Source organism: Elephantulus edwardii, unplaced genomic scaffold (assembly GCF_000299155.1).
Source record: "Elephantulus edwardii isolate Elephantulus edwardi_28Jun2011 unplaced genomic scaffold, EleEdw1.0 scaffold00222, whole genome shotgun sequence".
Lineage (NCBI taxonomy): Eukaryota > Metazoa > Chordata > Mammalia > Macroscelidea > Macroscelididae > Elephantulus > Elephantulus edwardii.
In genome coordinates, this window is record NW_006399972.1 from 987011 (window position 1) to 993385 (window position 6375).

General features: G+C 38.5%; 1 pseudogene; it reads left to right on the forward strand.

Moving 5' to 3' along the window:
• The first annotated feature begins 676 nt into the window (after positions 1-676).
• On the forward strand, positions 677-5640 carry LOC102848613 (annotated as a pseudogene).
• The last annotated feature ends 735 nt before the right edge of the window (positions 5641-6375 follow it).

Genomic DNA, 6375 nt, shown 5'->3' on the forward strand with positions numbered 1-6375 from the left:
TTTTTTAGAGAAAATGAAAGAAGTATCTTTGACATTAAGGACTAAAACTCCTGGAAGCTTAGTAACTGTGCTTTCCATGTATTCTGGATGAGAAGCTTCATAGAAATCAAATTGGCCTCTATGCTTCCTCCATTCATATGTCCTCTGATATCATCACATTTGCCTTCAATGTGCATTAAATAATCACTGAGTGCCAAATAGTTCTTTCTAGAGCAGCTGCTTTACATTTCTGCAGATTTAACTCCTGCTTCAAGATCAACCCAGTTCTTTTATTCATCTCTCTTTTCACTCTCTGTAGTTGTTGCCTTCGTAGTTACTTATCATCGAGTCAGAACCGACCTATATCTCAACCTGCCGGGTCACTACAAGTCAGACTCAGCATCAGCCTTGGGTTACTTTGTTTGGTCTACTTTCACATGTGCATTAAATATCTTCATAATCTAGCATCTCATTTATACTATATATTCACTGTACGTTTTGTGATACACCTTGGCCTTTAGAAAGCTGTCCTGGAGTAACCCTGTCTTCCAAATCTATCTCCAGTGTAGTTACAAGACCTAAAAGTTTTTAAATGGTCTTACTGGTACCTGAATTGTACTGCAGATTCTGTGACAAGGCCATGTTGCTTAAGCTGGTATTCTCTGCCAGGGGCTGGCACAACACACTTCTTAGGACAATGGAAGATAAGAGGATCACACAGAGCTGTGAAATCAAGTCGATACAGGTTTGTACAATATTCAACTTCAATCCAGTTTCAGAACCAATGAAAGTGTATGGTTTCTGGCAGAAAAGAAGGAAAGCATTGTTTGTTGTGCTTGTTATTGTGCTTTTTGTTTTGTAAGAAATGGAATACTCTTTCATATAGTGACAGAAAAAATCTGGAAAAGGACGTACAACAAGTTATGAAATATTTTATGCAATTTTCTTCTCTGCATGGAAGGGTGTTGCAACATGAGGAATGACAGAAGTTGCCAACTTGGCTGATGGGTTGTGGATAGCACGTACACACACATCTACGAAATATTGCACTATCAAAAAAAAAATGTTGACCTCTGGAACTCTGTAAGTTAATTATTATCTGCAAATAAACCAAATTGAACCTCCCTTGAGTGTTAATAAGGAGTTTAAAAGGTGGATTGTTAAGTAAATAAAACACTGTCCCACTGCTGTATATAGATTTTAGATAAAAACTGCTGCTAAAAGCACTTTTGAAAGACAAATATGAAGTGGGAGGCATAGTACTCCCTGACCTCAAAACCTACTACACAGCAGTAACAACCAAAACAGCATGGTACTGGTACAATGACAGGCACATAGACAAATGGAACAGATTTGAGAACCCTAAATGGACTTCTCTGTCTATGGTCAACTGATAATCGATAAGGAAACAAAACTTATCAAATGGGGAAATGACAACCTCTTCAGCAAATGGTACTGGCAAGACTGAACTGGTACCTGCAGAAACCTGAAACAGGATCCACATCTCACAACATACCCAAAATCAACTCAAGGTATATCAGAGAACTGGAAGTAAAGCCCCAAGCCATAAAGTTTATAAGAGAAAAACTGGAACCAAGCTTAACAGGCCTAGTCTATGGTATAAAAAGGCTGACAAATACAGCCAGAAATGGACAGTCTGAAGAAGATAATACTGGTGAATGGGACTTTCTAAAGATTAAAGGTCATGCACATCAAAAACATTTTTCAATAGGGTGAAAAGAAAATCTATTGAATGGGAAAAACATTTGGCAATACCATCTCAGACACGAGTCTCATAACAGAAGTTTACAGAATGCTCTTGGGTCCCCAAATGAAAAAGACTGATAACCCAATTATGAAATGGGCAAAAGACATGGAAAGACTTTTCACACTAGATGACATTTGGATGCCCAAGAGACACATGAAGAAATGCTCAAAATAATTGGCAATAGGAGAGATGCAAATGAAAACCACAGTGAAATACTATCTCACCTCAGTAGCTGTGGCAAAGTTTAGCTGGGCAGCAAGCAATAAATGTGGGAGACGATGTGAAGAGGTGAGAACTCTTATGCCCTATTGGTTGGATTATAAAATGGTACAACCACTTTAGAAGACAGTTTGCATTTATTGCACTATGAGGAACATACGCCAAGGAAATTAGAACTGAGACACAAAGGGAGATTTGTGCACCAATGTTCATGGCAACATTATTCACCATCGCAAGAACATGGACACAGTCCAAATATCCAACCACTGAATGGATTCTGAAACTGTGTACATTCACGCAATGGAGTACTGTGCAGCACTCAGGAACAACAATTTCACTTGATCTTAGCCAAAAGGCCGAGAAGTGATAGGAACAACAATTTCAAAAAATACTACATAACTTGGGATAGACTGGTGAGCATTATGCTGAGTGAACTCAATCTCATAAGAACAAACACTACATAAAACAATTATGGTAAAATAGAAGCATAAGTCCTAAAACATATGGACACTCAAGGGGAGAAAAGGCATGAGAAAGGGGTAAAATGGATAGAGGCAAAATCACAGGGCTGCACAATTTGGTGAGTAAAGGGAGGCAATAAAGGAAATGGGAAAGATTCGGTAAGGACCCAAAAAGACAAGGTAATGATGAGCATGGTCCAATGATGATTCATTTTCTAAAACGTAATACACAGAATGATCATATAAAACACAGTGTGAATGAAGAATAGTGTGAAACACAATGTATACGAACTTTGTAAGCAACCCCAATATAAAATAAAATACTTTTTTAAAATTCAGACTGGTTCTGGCCTTACATAAAAATCTATCTAAAATGTTAATTGTAAAAAAAGTTATTGTGTTTTGTCTAGTTTCTACTCACTAACTTTTAAAGCAGATTGATTCATTTACTGTAAGGTTCTTTTTGTGTCCACTAAGCTTTGTTCACCAAGTTAGAGGAAACCTGCTTTACATAGTAAGGTCCTGGGATTTAGGATGCCTGGTGACGCAGTCCACAGGGAGTTTCCTTGCTAACTCAAAGGCTGCGCCTCTCTGTTGGTTCGAATCCGCCAGTGGTTCTCGGGGGTGGGAGGGGAGATGGGCAATCTTCTCCTGTGCACTTACAGCTTCTGAAAACCACTAGTGGGTCAACAACAGGAATAAGTTGAGTAATGACAGCCCTAATATGGCTGTTTAACATTCATTTATAGTTTTAGAAGACCACACTTTCATATCGCACCCGCCGATGAAAGAGACAAATTTCTTTTGGGGCTCTGCTCTATCCTTTGATGTTCCATAACATTGGCAATATATTTCCTTTGTTTTAACCCCAGTATCTGAATCAGACTCAGGAAGAGTTGGCTGGTCATAAATCTGCATTGATAGCTGAGTAGATAGTCATGTGAGAAGCAGGACACTTATTAGGAAATGCTACCTACCTGGGTGGAGGAAATGTAGCAAACTGAGATAAGCTGCTATTGTTGTTTTTAGGTGCTATGGAGTTGAGTACCACTCATAATGACCCTATAAACAACAGATCTGAACCCTGTCCTTTCCTGTGCCATCATCTCTGACATACTTCAGCTTATTGCTGCAGTTACGATGTCAATTCAACTGGTTAAAGGTCTTCTCTTTCTCTCCCCCTTTTCCAATAATTATGTCCTTTTCCAAGAAATAGCCTCTTGCAGCAATATGCTCAAAGTATGTGAGACAAAGCTTTGTCATCTTTGCCTCCAAGCAGGACTCTGGCGGTATTTCTTCAAGATATATCCGTTTGTTCTTTTGACAGTTCATGAGATAATCAATATTCTTCTCCGATACTACAACTCTAAGAAATCAATTCTTCTGTCATCCTTATTCATTGTCCAACTCTTAGATACATAGCAAGTGATTGAAAAGACCGTGGCCCGAGTCAGGCACACCTTAGTCTTCAAACTGACAGATACCATTGTTCCTCAGTTACTTGGAGGAACAAATTTGCAGGCTTTCACAATATAATACATCTCTTGATCTTCTGGTTGCTGGTACCAAAGGTACTGATTGTGGATCCAAGTAAGATGAAATCGTTAACAATTTCCATTTCCGTTTTTAAGATACCAACATCAGGGGCCCGCGGCAGGCGCCGCCTGTCCACCTGCTGGTACCCCGGAGCTCGGCGCGCGGTGGGCGGCTCGGGGCGGGGGCTCCCTGTGCGGTGCACGCCCATCCGGACGGGGCTTGGGTCAGGATTCGCCCGGGGACCGGGTCAGTTAGGTTACCCATTATAAACACACCCAACACAAGCCAAGTTTATTCTTACTTTGAATGCCGAGAAAAAAAGACAGAAAACTCCAAAGGAAGGAAGGTGAAATACGAGGAAACAGTATTTTATGGGTTGCAGTACATTCTGAATAAGTACTTAAAAGGTAAAGTAGTGACCAAAGAGAAAATCCAGGAAGCCAAAGAAGTCTACAAAGAGCATTTCCAAGATGATGTTTTCAATGAGAAAGGATGGAATTACATTCTTGAGAGATATGATGGGCATCTTCCAATAGAAATAAAAGCTGTTCCAGAGGGCTCTGTCGTTCCCAGAGGAAACGTTCTCTTCACAGTGGAAAACACAGACCCAGAATGTTACTGGCTTACGAATTGGATTGAGACTATTCTTGTTCAGTCTTGGTATCCAATCACAGTGGCAACAAATTCAAGAGAGCAGAAGAAAATACTGGCCAAATATTTATTAGAAACTTCTGGTAACTTAGATGGTCTGGAATATAAATTGCATGATTTTGGGTACAGAGGAGTCTCTTCCCAAGAGACTGCTGGCATAGGGGCCTCTGCTCATTTGGTTAACTTCAAAGAAACAGATACAGTAGCAGGGATTGCTTTAATTAAGAAATACTATGGAACAAAAGATCCTGTTCCAGGTTATTCTGTTCCAGCTGCAGAACACAGCACCATAACAGCCTGGGGGAAAGACCATGAAAAAGATGCTTTTGAACACATAGTCACACAGTTTTCATCAGTGCCTGTATCTGTGTATCTGTGGTCAGCGATAGCTATGACATTTATAATACGTGTGAGAAAATATGGGGTGAAGATCTAAGACATTTAATAGTATCAAGAAGTACAGAGGCACCATTAATAATCAGACCTGATTCTGGAAATCCTCTTGACACTGTTTTAAAGGTTTTGGATATTTTAGGCAAGAAGTTCCCCGTTACAGAGAACTCAAAAGGCTACAAATTGCTGACACCTTACCTTAGAGTTATTCAATGAGATGGAGTAGATATTAATACCTTACAAGAGATTGTTGAAGGCATGAAGCAAAAAAAGTGGAGTATTGAAAATGTGTCCTTTGGTTCTGGTGGAGCTTTGCTACAGAAGTTAACAAGAGATCTCTTAAATTGTTCCTTCAAATGGAGTTATGTTGTAACCAATGGCCTTGGGATTAATGTCTTCAAGGATCCAGTTGCTGATCCCAACAAAAGATCAAAAAAAGGTCGATTATTTTTACATAGGACACCAGCAGGGAATTTTGTAACACTTGAAGAAGGAAAAGGAGATCTTGAAGAATATGGTCATGATCTTCTTCACACTGTCTTCAAGAATGGAAAAGTGACAAAAAGCTATTCATTTGATGAAGTAAGAAAAAATGCCAACCTGAATATTGAACTGGAAGCAACACCTTACTAGGATTTGTTTATGACTGTATGAGTGTGTACATGTGTATATGGGCATGTGTGCACATATACACTTGTGTGAAGGTGCAGGAGAGTGAGAATGTGTGTATGTGCACATGCGTGCACATGTGTGTGTGTATGTGTATGTATATGTAATACATAATGTTTATTGTATAGATGTGTGAGGTTTCTTTGTGTTTTATGATACATTACAGCCAAATTATTTGTTGGTTTGTGGACATACTGCCCTTTCATCTTTTCATTTTTTCCAGTGCATAGGCGATCTCAAATTAGGAAACACACCTAACTATGTAAAAGATTAATGTTAAAGTAAGCTTTTTAGGGCCCTTTGCCAATAGATAGTAATTCAATCTGGTTTTGATCTTTTCACAAATAACAGAGCTGAGAAATTTTTATATATAACTGAAGATCACATAAAACAGATTTGCATAAAATTATCATGATTGCTTTATGTTTGTATTTAACTTGTATTTTTGTACAAACAAGATTGTGTAAGATATATTTAAAGTTTCAGTGATTTAACACTTTCCAACTTTTCATGATTTTTATGAGCACAGACTTTCAAGAAAATACTTGAAAATAAATTACATTGCCTTTTGACCATTAATCAGCAAATAAAACATGGCATTAAAAAAAAAAAGATACCAACATTGTCTCAAAGTTGCTATTAGCAGATCTTATATTTTTTGGGTGAGGCTTGAGAATAATCTCTTCTTTCTGGAGACAA